We start from the raw sequence: 12,555 nt of genomic DNA, 5'->3' as shown, positions 1-12,555 counted from the left end.
ATTCTTAAGATTTAATTTATTACTGCAAAAATTGATGAAAATGCTGGTCACCACACTGCACATACAGGTATGTTCGACTCTCGAATTGGAGGAAACTCAAAGTCCATTTTCTCGAAAACAAAGCCTCAAATGAACAAAATTTATTCCATGTTTTCGTCCTATTTTGCACGATCACTTCCTCTAGGTTCTACCATCAATACTGGGACGCCCTGTATATTATCACATATACGAGTAAAACGATATAGAACGCGCGGTGATGAACGATAGGGTACAGTATCTCTCTTGCTCCTGCGCTATCCTGCTAAGATTGAGCTAACTAGAAATATTAATCAGACAACTCTATTCAGTAAAATGTTCGACACGCTTGCAAAGCGTGATTGATTTTTTAGATAGTTTGCATAAGATGACGGAACGATTAACGTCCTGATGGGTTGATAATATGCGCAGTCTGATATTTATCAACTCAATCATCTCTTCCTTGTTTTTTAATCAAATACTATTGATTTCACACAGCTAGTTTCGATTTCCCGGATTCTCTCAAACCTGATACATTTCAACATCCGGATAAAACGATAATCTGTATCAGCGAATTTTCGCGAATTAACTGCGACCCACGAGAACTGGCTTCTGGTCGACCACCGTCCACCAAACCTAGTGTTGGCGCCATCGCCGATGATAATCGGCTTGGATTTTGGATTTTTCGACGTACAACTCCCTAACACGGCGAAATTTCACTGCTGACACCGAAACGCCTCGTTAATGTCGATGAATTGGAGAAACGTGCAGGGGGTCGGCATAGTGCGTTTCGTGTGCGTATCGAATTTGTGAATGACACTAATGAGTAAATAATACACGCGCCACGTCGACGTTAGCAAACAAGTCGGTTCATTATGCTTGTGTTTTCGCCGTCAGTACGTTTGATTACTAATATTTGATCGATTCGTGCGTTGATTTTCGCGACACTGCGAAATATTTTCAATTATTCCGCGTTATGTCGTCACGTCGCGTCGGTGTAATTCTATCGATTACACGCAGACGAGTTGTACCTGCAGTATATGTATGTATATTAAAGTACATTCTCTCTAGTTAATTTAATTTGAGTTAGTTTCAAGTTTCACAAATTTTGTACATATTATTGCTAGACAAAAGGGCGAGTTAAAAGTTAGTGAAAATTTGCAATAAAGAAAATTTCTTTTGTTATACCTATATCTACACTGTGATACTGTTTATGATATAGCTTTCTTCGATAAAAGTCACAAATCGCCTGCATTTTAATTAATTTTCTAATATTCGACTATAACGAATAAGAATATCTAACGTAACGTCAAAAATGCTGAATTTTCTAATACGAACTAATTTCTAAATATCAAGGAATTACACATACGCATTACAAATAAAATATAAATAAAAAATATCGAAATAAAGTCAATTACATAATTTGATTTGATCGAAGTCACGTGAATGCAATAAACAGACAGGCATTTTCTCTTTAATAACAAACATGTTAATGAGGTAGAACATATAACATTACTGAGTATCAGAAGTCTGGTACTTTTAGTTGGCTGGTAATGAATCGGTCCGATTCCTGGCTCGTGGTATCCTTTCGTGTTAGTTCACACGATTTAGATCCAGTATAATAACCGGCGGAACGGCGTCACTAACATCGACGTCGGGTAGTTTGAATTTTAGTTTAATTGAAGTTAAGTGTCCATTAGAAACTCCGCTTTCTGTCAGTACGTACCGCCAATGTTGGCGTTACAATTCAAAAGTATCCTATTTGGAGAACCGCACTATGTCCGTCATTTAAATGCGGTTACCAATATTATCAACCGCAACGGCAATACTCTACCGTTTCCATACTTTGCCAAACGCCGCACAAGCTTCTGTATTTATAAATTTAACTTTTCTCCTGATTCATTGGAAATTTTGGTCTACGCATCGAAATGCTATTTCGTGTCAACGCCATTCCGTTTATTTAACAAATGTTTCTAGCAAAAACTGTCTGATTGATTCTGATAGTAATCTAAATTATATATTTATTCTTTTAAAATATTTATACGTGCGTACTATGTTCTTAACAATGAAAATAGTTGTACAATACATAAATATTTGCAATACATAAAGCTTGAATTCATGAAGGTCAACAGTTAACACTTTGACTGCCACATTGGTCATATATGACCGGCCACGGTTTCTTCTGTGACACCACGATGGTTATTGGTGTCCGAAGCGCTTGAACTTCTTACAATTGTAAAAATTGTATGAAAACTGACAGTTAGAGCATATTGAATATAACCTATACATAGAAGATAATTTAAAACAAAAAGTGTCCCATTGAACAATTAAACATGTAGCGGCACTCGACAGCAAAACTTTCCAACGGTTTCTGTCCCGTGGCTTGCTACACAAAAACACTATCCCCGACCGGACGACGGCAGAGCAGTGGTTAGCGCCGTTGTTGACGAACGTTCTCACATCAGATTCAAATCCTGAAACTCGTATTACAATTTTTTCTCCACGATTCATAAATGAGAAGAAAGCAGCAGCACCTCATACCGACCAATACATCAGCAGCACTCTATCATGGCATATCCACCTCAAACATTTTTATTAAAACATCAATAAGAAAAAAAAATGAGAACAAATCTTGCATATAACGGTGCACTGTGTTTGCATCCCTATCTTTGAGGGATAATCTACGAATATTATTATAAGCACATCTTAGAAAATAATCGTAAATGCTGTTTTATAATCATATAATTGAAGTTAGAAGTGTGCATATACCTTAATATTATATATAGAATGAGCAAATTGCATGAAATGAGCAAAAAACTGTTTACTAATATCTTCTACACGTTTCAACAATATATTCTGGACGTTTTGCTTACGACGAAATAACGAATGCGAATGGTTTGTTGAAATAAATGAAGCCTTGTTATAATATATCGCTATCGACAGTTAACAAGGCGCCACCAATAAGATAAACGGTCCATTGGGGAAGAATGTTGTCTTACATCATCAATTTATTATTATGTTGCCATTATATGCTTTGAATAATAAAAATACTCCAGTGGCGTCATGCGGGAAACATATGATTTCGGCGTGGCAGTCAAAGCGTTAATTAATTTATCTCACTGAAAGCACCGGCGGCTCAAATTCCGCTATAGTGCAATTTCGCTCGATTCACTTCTTTTTTACGATTATAAATTATCTCATATTGTTTATTCGCGTTGCTAAATAATTGTTCTATGTTTTTATATTCCGGATCCTACTATAAACAATAATCCATACATCGGTCATACTTATTCGGACCCACAATAATTCTGAAGACCCGCCACAAGATTTAACATTGTCTTCTTTACTCTCAAGATCCTTAATTGCCATCATGTATCTTTCAAGTCGAAACGTTCCTTAGGGTTATTATTCATTAAGGTAAACGCGGATTTTCTCATGTTCAACAGCCAGTGGTGCCAGTGGCAGTCAACTCTTGACATTTATTCAAATTACGTATTTCTACTAATTTTGGTGCTCCGGTCATCAGTAATCTCCATGGCAACAATCGTGTTAAAGAGTCTATAAGATAATAATTAAAAAGACGAAAAAAAAAGCGAACGAAATAACAGTAATAAGATGGAAATTTCACATTGTAAAATTTTCATACTTTATCGGAACTCTGAATTAATAATAATACGTGATGTTTTCATAATAAATAACTGTATGATACTTTTTAGGTGAGGCTCGAAAAGGACGTATTCGAGAGCATCGAATGTGCGAAGGCAAAATTCGGCGGCGTGAACGTACTAATTAATTCTGCTGGTGTTGTTGGCTACGAAAATATCTAAGACTTCAAGAACAAGAAGCCACATTCTACTGACCTGTACAGATGCGTTTTCGAAACTAACGTGTGGGGTTTATTTAACGTAACGCGCTTAATGGTCGGCTTGATGGCGAAGAACAAACCAGATTCAAATCAACAAAGAGGAGTCATTATAAATCTTTCAAGCACGATGGCTTATGAACCACCACCTAGTTTAGTTGCTTATGGCGCCACGAAATCTGCGGTTTCCGGCATGACGATCCCTTTAGCTAGAGGACTCGCGTCGCAAGGAATACGTGTTATCACAATTTGTCCTGGTTACATAGACAGCCCCATGACAGGTGTGTTAGTATTACGACTAGTATGCAATGTTTAAGAATTTTTATATTTACACGTGCAATAAAAAAAGCATGTATGCAGAATAAATGCATAAACATTCACAGTTTATTCACGATTATGTGTATTTAGATGTAAATTTGTTGCCAAGAATATATTGACACACACCATCAGTAGTTTGGGTCAATCATTGAGTCGTTCAAACTACGAGTTTATCATTCTCTAACAAGAAAGTAATGGATTTCAATAAACCATTCATCAAATTCATATCGCGCATTTTGTTTTATTTCAATGCGATGATGCACCTCATTAATATGTTATACTATAATAATTTCATTGGTGTCATTGTTCATTAATAAACACTCATGGTTTCACTGTCTGCCCTTAAATAATTCAGATTCACTGAAATCCTTGCTCACATTTAGCTCTACAAAAAGAGGAGGAAAGGAAGCAGTGGATCGCAATGAAACTCACACCAAAACGCTACGGAACCTGCGAGGAAGTCGCTCATTCGATTCAAGCATGTCGTATAGACATGGGCTACAGGTACAATCAAGAAGGAGATTCGCAAGGCCATTCAAAGTGTTGAATCTATGAAAACATTCAGTGGGAACCAAACATAAGCATATGTATTTACATGCAGAACAGTCGTGTAAAATAAATATTTCTTTTTTGCAATAAATCCTTTTACACATATATATCCGACATATTCTAGTATAAAATAGTACTTAATTGTTGGATACTTAGAGTTATTTGTTGCTAATTAGGAAACTATTTACTGTGAATGATCGAATTATTTAATTACATTTTAATCGTTTTGATTGATCGCATTATTTTTTTGAAGCTTCAACAAGAATCAACTTAAAATAATACGATCTTTATTACGAAAGGTACCGTTTCGTTTTTAACAATGCAAAGAATTTTGTGTGTGTATGAATATATATATATATATATATATATATATACATATTTAAAATATAGTATACATATTTAAAACAAGCCTTGGAGTATACCTGGAAATAATACAGTGAAACTATTAGGTCCCTTTAACGCACCATATAATCTAATCCATCCTTCGGCCGATATAATCAGCAACTGTTCAATCGTATTTGCTCGGACACACATTATTTCCAAGGAATTGAGTTATTGCTCATAAACCATAAGAATTAAAGATTTTGCTTAATGCGGAGTTCCGTAATTTATACAATACATACCTAAAGTTTACAATACGGTGAAGTATGGAATAAGTGGACTTTACCCTTACGGTAATCCGGGGTCACTCCCACCCTGAGAGCGACCGATGGTAGGGGATGACATTTATTACTAGTTCGACATCATTTACTTGTTATTTGGTTAAACATTTTCGGTCAAGAGTCACCTAGTCTTCGCTCTTCTGTGAGAGCACTCGTAGACACTTGTAATAATCAAAAGTTTTTGGAAATTAATAGTGATTTTTTAATTGATAACTCAGTGTTAAGTGTTAATTTTAATTGTTAATTAAACAAGCATTGAATCTACGAAAGCGAAATTGGGGGGGCGCGATCGTGCCACCAGTGTAGACGTGTCTTCGAAACTAACGTGTGGAGTTAATTTAATATAACGCGCTTAGTGGTCGACTTGCTGGCGGAGTACGATCTACAATTTAATAATTAAGCAGTAATCATGCCGTACATTTCGGAGATGAGACATCGCGTACCAAATCCTGATGGTACCTCGAGACCCGTGAAGGATAACGTAGTGGACCCTACAGTTCCAACGCAGCTAGGAGCACATATACCTGCACATTCTTCATTTCGTACAGAAAACACCGTAGCAGGTATGTCAGTATTACGGCTAGTATGCAATTTTTAGGAATTTTCATTTTTATACGTGCAATAAAAAAGCATGTAAGCAGAATAAATGCATAAACTTTCACGGTTTATTCACGATTATGTGTATTTATATGTAAATTTGTTGCTAACATTATATTGACTCAAACCATCAGTAGTTTTGATTCGTTCAAATTACGAGTTTATCATTCTCTAACAAGAAAGTAATGGTTTTCAATAAACCATTCATGAAATTCATATCGCTCATTTTGTCCTATTTCTATTCGATGATGCACGTCGTCAATATCTTATCCTATAATAATTTCGTTGAAGTCTTTGTTCACCAATAAACCGTCGTCTTTTATATGTCTGTTCGTAAATAATGTACAATAATAAGACTAAAATCTTTATTCATATTTAGCTCCAGAAGAACAAAGGGGAATAAAACGGCGGAACACCGTACCAAGCGAACCAAAACACTACGAAACCAGCGGGGAAATCGCTCAATGGATTCCACCGTACGTCGGGAATTCGTTGACAAGACACGAAAATTCGCGGACAACTGAAGTGAGAGGGTGGTCAACTGGTGTGAATGTCTGGACGAGGGGAGTAACTCCATCGTTAAGGGACTTAAAATCATGGTCAAGTGACGCGATGAACGGCGAGAATTCTTGTCTGAATGGCGGGAATACGTATTCGAATAGCGAGCATACGCATTCCAGTAGGAAGTATACATGCTCGGATGACGACTGTGGGTTTTCATACGACGAGTATCAATGCTTGAATGGGGAATATAATCAGCGGCCAGAAGAGGAGAATGTATGTTCAAGTTTCGCTAATTCATGGACACATATCGAGAATTCGTATCTCGATAGGGAGAATTCAATAATAAATAACGAGAATGTTTGTATAAATGATGAAAATCTGTTCGTGAATGCAGAGGATTGGCCGAAGGATGACGAGAATTCACCGAAGCATCACGAGAATTCTTGTATAAATAACGAAAATTCCATGAGAAATGGCGCGAATTCTTTTATAAACGGCGAGAATCTGTTGTTAAATGGCCTGAATGCAGGGTCAAATGTGCAGAATCCGAGGGCAAATGCCGAATATCCGCGGTGTTCGAATGGAGAGAGTTTGTGTCCAAATTTAGAGGAAGAAGGCGCAGGTGCAATCGAAAATGATTCACTAAGCGTTTATAGTTTTTAATGTATGATGACGTACAGTGGGAAAGAACATAAGCACATAGAGTATAGTCGCGTACGAAAAGTACCTCTCTTTTCAATTAATCTTTGTATAAGTATGTATTTGATATTATTTAATAATAAATTGTGCTTAAGTGTGTAATACTTAGTTTTATTTATCCTTACCTCCAGTCTATTTACTATAAAAGATCGAATTATATAATTTATTTCAATCGTTTTGAAATTATTACGTTTTTGAAGCTCTAACAAGAATCGATGTAAAGTAATACGATTTTTATTAAGAAAGAAAACGTTTCGTTTTTAATAATGTACAGAGTTTTGTGTATATATAATATACATATCTAAAACAAGTTTTACTTATATATACTTGGAAATATACTTGGTTACGTATATAGTAATAAAAATATTGCGTCTCGTGATCCTACCATATATTCTAATCCATTCTACGGCCAAGATATCCATCAAGTATTTAGCAGAGGTCCAATTGAACGCTCTCAAATTGTTACATAAATTTAACCATATTTAAAATTTATCATATCGCTCCATAATTTCTGTCTTTTCTTAAAACATGCATACAATATATCTTTCGGAATTTACATTTAGTTTGCTCTTTTATTTTATGAGAAAAATTTGTACTCTGCCTTGCCTACCGTGAGCGGTTATTTTGACCGCCGACAAAATATTTTAGTTATTCTTAAAATAAATGCAATCAGTATAAAGAAAAGGCTATCTCAAGGTCAAATGTCAAACAAAATCAGTAATAACAAATAATAGCAGCTGGTATAGCCGTAATCTTGTCCTAAAACATAATCCATCCCTCGATCAAGATAGCCACCAGCTATCAAGACCTATCAACTCAGACTGATAAAAATCCTAAGGAGCCGCTACAAAATTTAGCATTTTTTACAGTCCATTGTTACAAACAGTTTAAAAGTGGAGGAGTTTCTTAGGGTTATTGCTCATTTCGATAAAACACGGAAAAAGCTTTCCCAACTCCACACTCGAGTAACCGTTGGTGGAGAACGGACAATACTCATCAATGTTTTCGTATAAATATCGTCAACACAGACTATATTCTTACTTGCTATTGTTCATTCGACTAGAATACATCTCAGTTTGTTAGTCAATTGGACGCCATCTAAACTTATTATCTCTAAAACTCAGACAGAAAGCATCTCACGCAGAGTGTTTTGTGTAATGTTGTTATAACAGGAAAAATAAAGTCAAATTTGACAATAATTTTGTATTCCGTACATGGTACTATTCTGTAATAAATATTTACTCTAGAAATGTCAAGACTTTTCAAAAAAATATTATAAAAAGACAATAACGGATATAGAAGAACATAGTTCAGTGTGCGATGAACAAGAAACTTCAGCGACTGAAAACGGCATGAGAACGCATGAAAAGCTATTTTCAACCGAATCAGAGTTGAATATTATAAATAAGCGTTTACGTAAGGGAAAAAGGAAAGAAATGATCGTTGACAGCAGAGAGTAAGACTGGGCCCGAGGAAACAGTTTAGAAAGAAATAGATGCAAGTCCCAAACCAGGTAGGACATCAGTTCATAATATTTTGAGGGATATGCTAAACGGCATATAATGGAAGAACAAGTAAAGACGGCATTTTCTCTTATCGTTGATCACCGTATAATGCATCATATAATAAGATGTAGGGAAGAAGATGCATTTAAATTATATGGGACTAAGAGGGACAAATTTCGGGAATTCGTATTTATATGGCGAGAATTCATTAATAAATCAAACGCATTTTTGTATAAATAACGAGCATTCCTTGAGGAATTGCGAGAATTCTTCGATAAATGGCGAGAATCTATGGTTAAATGGCGTGAATGCAGATTCAAATTTCGAGAATCAGAGCAAAAATGCCGAATATACGCGGTGGTCGAATGAAGACAACTTGTGTCCAAATTTCGAGAATTCAACGACAAATCTCGGGAATTCGTATCTACATGGCGTGAATTCATTAATATATGACAAGAATTTTTGGATAAATAACGAGAATTACTTGAAGAATGGCAAGAATTCTTTGATAAATGACGAGAATCTGTGGTTAAATGGAGTGAATCCAGGGTCAGATGTCGAGTATCCGAGTTCAAATGGCGCATATCCGAAGCAAATTGTCGAGAATATAGTTATAGATATGACACAGGTGCAATCGAACAAGATTCAGTAAGCATTTATAGTTTTCAATTTATGAAGACATACAGTGCGAACAAAACGTAAGCATATGTATTAACATGCAGGACAATCGTGTAAAATAAATATTTCTTTTTTGCAATAAATCCTTTTACAGATATATATCCGACATTATCTAATATAAAATAGTACTTAATTGTTGAATACTCAGAGTTATTTGTTGCCAAATAAGAGTCTATTTACTGTGGATCATCGAATTATTTAATTTCATTTCAATCGTTTCGATTGATCGTCTTATTTTTCTGAAACTTCAACAAGAATCAACTTAAAATAATACAATCTTTATTACGGAAGGTACCGTTTCGTTTTTAACAATGTAAAGAATTTTGTGTGTATATGTATGTATATATATATACGTATATAATATATATATATACATATTTAAAATATAGCATACATATTTAAAACAAGCCTTGGAGTATACCTGGAAATAATACAATGAAACTATTAGGTCCCTTTAACGCACCATATAATCTAATCCATCCTTCGGTCGAGATAATCAGCAACTGTTCAATCGTATTTGCTCGGACACACATTATTTCCAAGGAATTGAGTTATTGCTCATAAACCATAAGAATTAAAGATTTTGCTTAATGCGGAGTTCCTTAATTTATACAATACATACCTAAAGTTTACAATACGGTGAGGTATGGAATAAGTGGACTTTACCCTTACGGTAATCCAGGGCCTCTCCCACCCTGACAGCGACCGATGGTGGGGGATGACATTTATTACTAGTTCGACATCATTTACTTGTTATTCGGTTAAACATCTTCAGTCAAGAGTCACCTAGTCTTCGCTCTTCTGTGAGAGCACTCGTAGACACTTGCAGTAATCAAGAGTTTTTGGAAATTAATAGTGATATTTTAATTGAAAACTCGGTGTTAAGTGTTAATTTTAATTGTTAATTAAACAATCATTGAATCTACGAAAGCGAAATTGGGGTGGGGCGCGATATTGCTAATTGATTCCGCTAAGGTTGTTAGCTACGAAAATATCTACGATTTCAAGAACAAGAAGTCACATTCTGCTGACCAGTGTAGACGTGTTTTCGAAACTAACGTCTGGAGTTAATTTAATATAACGCGCTTAGTGGTCGACTTGCTGGCGGAGTACGATCTACAATTTAATAATTAAGCAGTAATCATGCCGTACATTTCGGAGATGAGACATCGCGTACCAAATCCTGATGGTACCTCGAGACCCGTGAAGGATAACGTAGTGGACCCTACAGTTCCAACGCAGCTAGGAGCACATATACCTGCACATTCTTCATTTCGTACAGAAAACACCGTAGCAGGTATGTCAGTATTACGGCTAGTATGCAATTTTTAGGAATTTTCATTTTTATACGTGCAATAAAAAAGCATGTAAGCAGAATAAATGCATAAACTTTCACGGTTTATTCACGATTATGTGTATTTAGATGTAAATTTGTTGCCAACAATATATTGACTCAAACCATCAGTAGTTTTGATTCGTTCAAATTACGAGTTTATCATTCTCTAACAAGAAAGTAATGGTTTTCAATAAACCATTCATGAAATTCATATCGCTCATTTTGTCCTATTTCTATTCGATGATGCACGTCGTCAATATCTTATCCTATAATAATTTCGTTGAAGTCTTTGTTCACCAATAAACCGTCGTCTTTTATATGTCTGTTCGTAAATAATGTACAATAATAAGACTAAAATCTTTATTCATATTTAGCTCCAGAAGAACAAAAGGAAATAAAACGGTGGAACATCGTAATAAGAGAACAAGAACGCTACGAAACCAGCGTGGAAGTCGCTCAATGGATTCCACCGTACATCGGGAATTCGTTGACAACACACGAAAATTCGTGGACAACTGAAGTGAGAGCGTGGTCAAGTGACGAGATGAACGGCGAGAACTCTAGTCTGAATGGCGGGCATACGTATTCGAATGGCGAGCATACGCATTCCAGTAGGAAGTATACATGCTCGGATGGCAACTGTGGGTTTTCATGCGACGAGTATCAATGCTTGAATGGGGAATATAATCAGCGGCCAGAAGAGGAGAATGTATGTTCAAGTTTCGCTAATTCATGGACACATGTCGAGAATTCGTATCTCGATAGGGAGAATTCAATAATAAATAACGAGAATGTTTGTATAAATGATGAAAATTTTTATACAAATGATAAAGAATGACAACAACCTATCGATGAATCACGGGAATAAGTTAAAGAATGACAAGAATTCTTTGATAGAAGCTAAGGATTCATTAATAAATCACGAGAATTCTTGTATAAATAACGAAAATGCCATGAGGAATGGCGCGAATTCTTTTATAAACGGCGAGAATCTGTTGTTAAATGGCGTGAATGCAGGGTCAAATGTCCAGAATCCGTGTTCACACACAGTGAGAAAGAACATAAGCGTATGTTTTGACATAGATTATAGTCGCGTACGAAAAGTACCTCTCTTTTTAATTAATCTTTGTATAAGTATATATTTGATATCATTTAATAATAAATTGTGCTTAAGTGTGTAATACTTAGTTTTATTTGTCCTTACCTCCAGTCTATTTACTATGAATGATCGAATTATATAATTTATTTCAATCGTTTTGAAATTATTACGTTTTTGAAGCTCTAACAAGAATCGATGTAAAGTAATACGACCTTTATTACGAAAGAAAACGTTTCGTTTTTAATAATGTATAGAGTAATAATAATCTTTTAATGTTTCAAAAATCACATAGAGTAAATAGAAAAATAACTATTTGCTGATAATATTAACATAATTTAACCGTTTGAGACCCAGGGTTCTTTGAAAAGATTCAGGGTCAAAAAATCCTGAACGGTGCGATAGCCTCTTAATCGATTGCGAAGAGAAACAAGCGGCACAATAGCGCTCGTCATATCTGTTATTTTTATTAAATAAATCTATATTTTTATATGTGCGTACTATTAGTTTATAAATATTTCAAGTTTAGTTCAGTAAAAATTATTAAGATAACAATAACATACAAAATACGGTCAATCGTCCGTAGCGTTTAAATTTACTAGGACTTTTCGACACAAAATTTAAACAGCGCGATCACGCTGCTTGGTACTCAAACGGTTAAAGAAATAACGATACGTCTAAAATGCGCGTATGTCCGATATCGACGATACCGCGTTCTGTAACTTGTACGACTG

General features: G+C 35.3%; 1 protein-coding gene and 1 long non-coding RNA gene across 3 annotated transcripts in view; both read right to left on the bottom strand.

The window, feature by feature from the left end:
• The window catches only part of LOC139996488 (uncharacterized), a 50,995-nt gene extending 38,453 nt beyond the window's left edge, over positions 1 to 12,542 (bottom strand). Inside the window, exon 1 of the long non-coding RNA XR_011802255.1 lies at positions 12,135 to 12,542. This is a non-coding gene — a long non-coding RNA (uncharacterized lncRNA). The remainder of the gene's footprint in view (positions 1 to 12,134) is intronic.
• The window catches only part of LOC139996450 (fatty acyl-CoA reductase 1-like), a 294,969-nt gene that overhangs the window by 92,740 nt on the left and 189,674 nt on the right, over positions 1 to 12,555 (bottom strand). The gene's annotated exons all lie outside the window — the stretch shown is intronic.

The sequence above is a fragment of the Bombus fervidus genome, chromosome 18 (assembly GCF_041682495.2).
Source record: "Bombus fervidus isolate BK054 chromosome 18, iyBomFerv1, whole genome shotgun sequence".
NCBI lineage: Eukaryota > Metazoa > Arthropoda > Insecta > Hymenoptera > Apidae > Bombus > Bombus fervidus.
The sequence above is the reverse complement of the archived record's forward strand: the minus strand, read 5'-3'. Positions and strand labels throughout refer to the sequence as shown.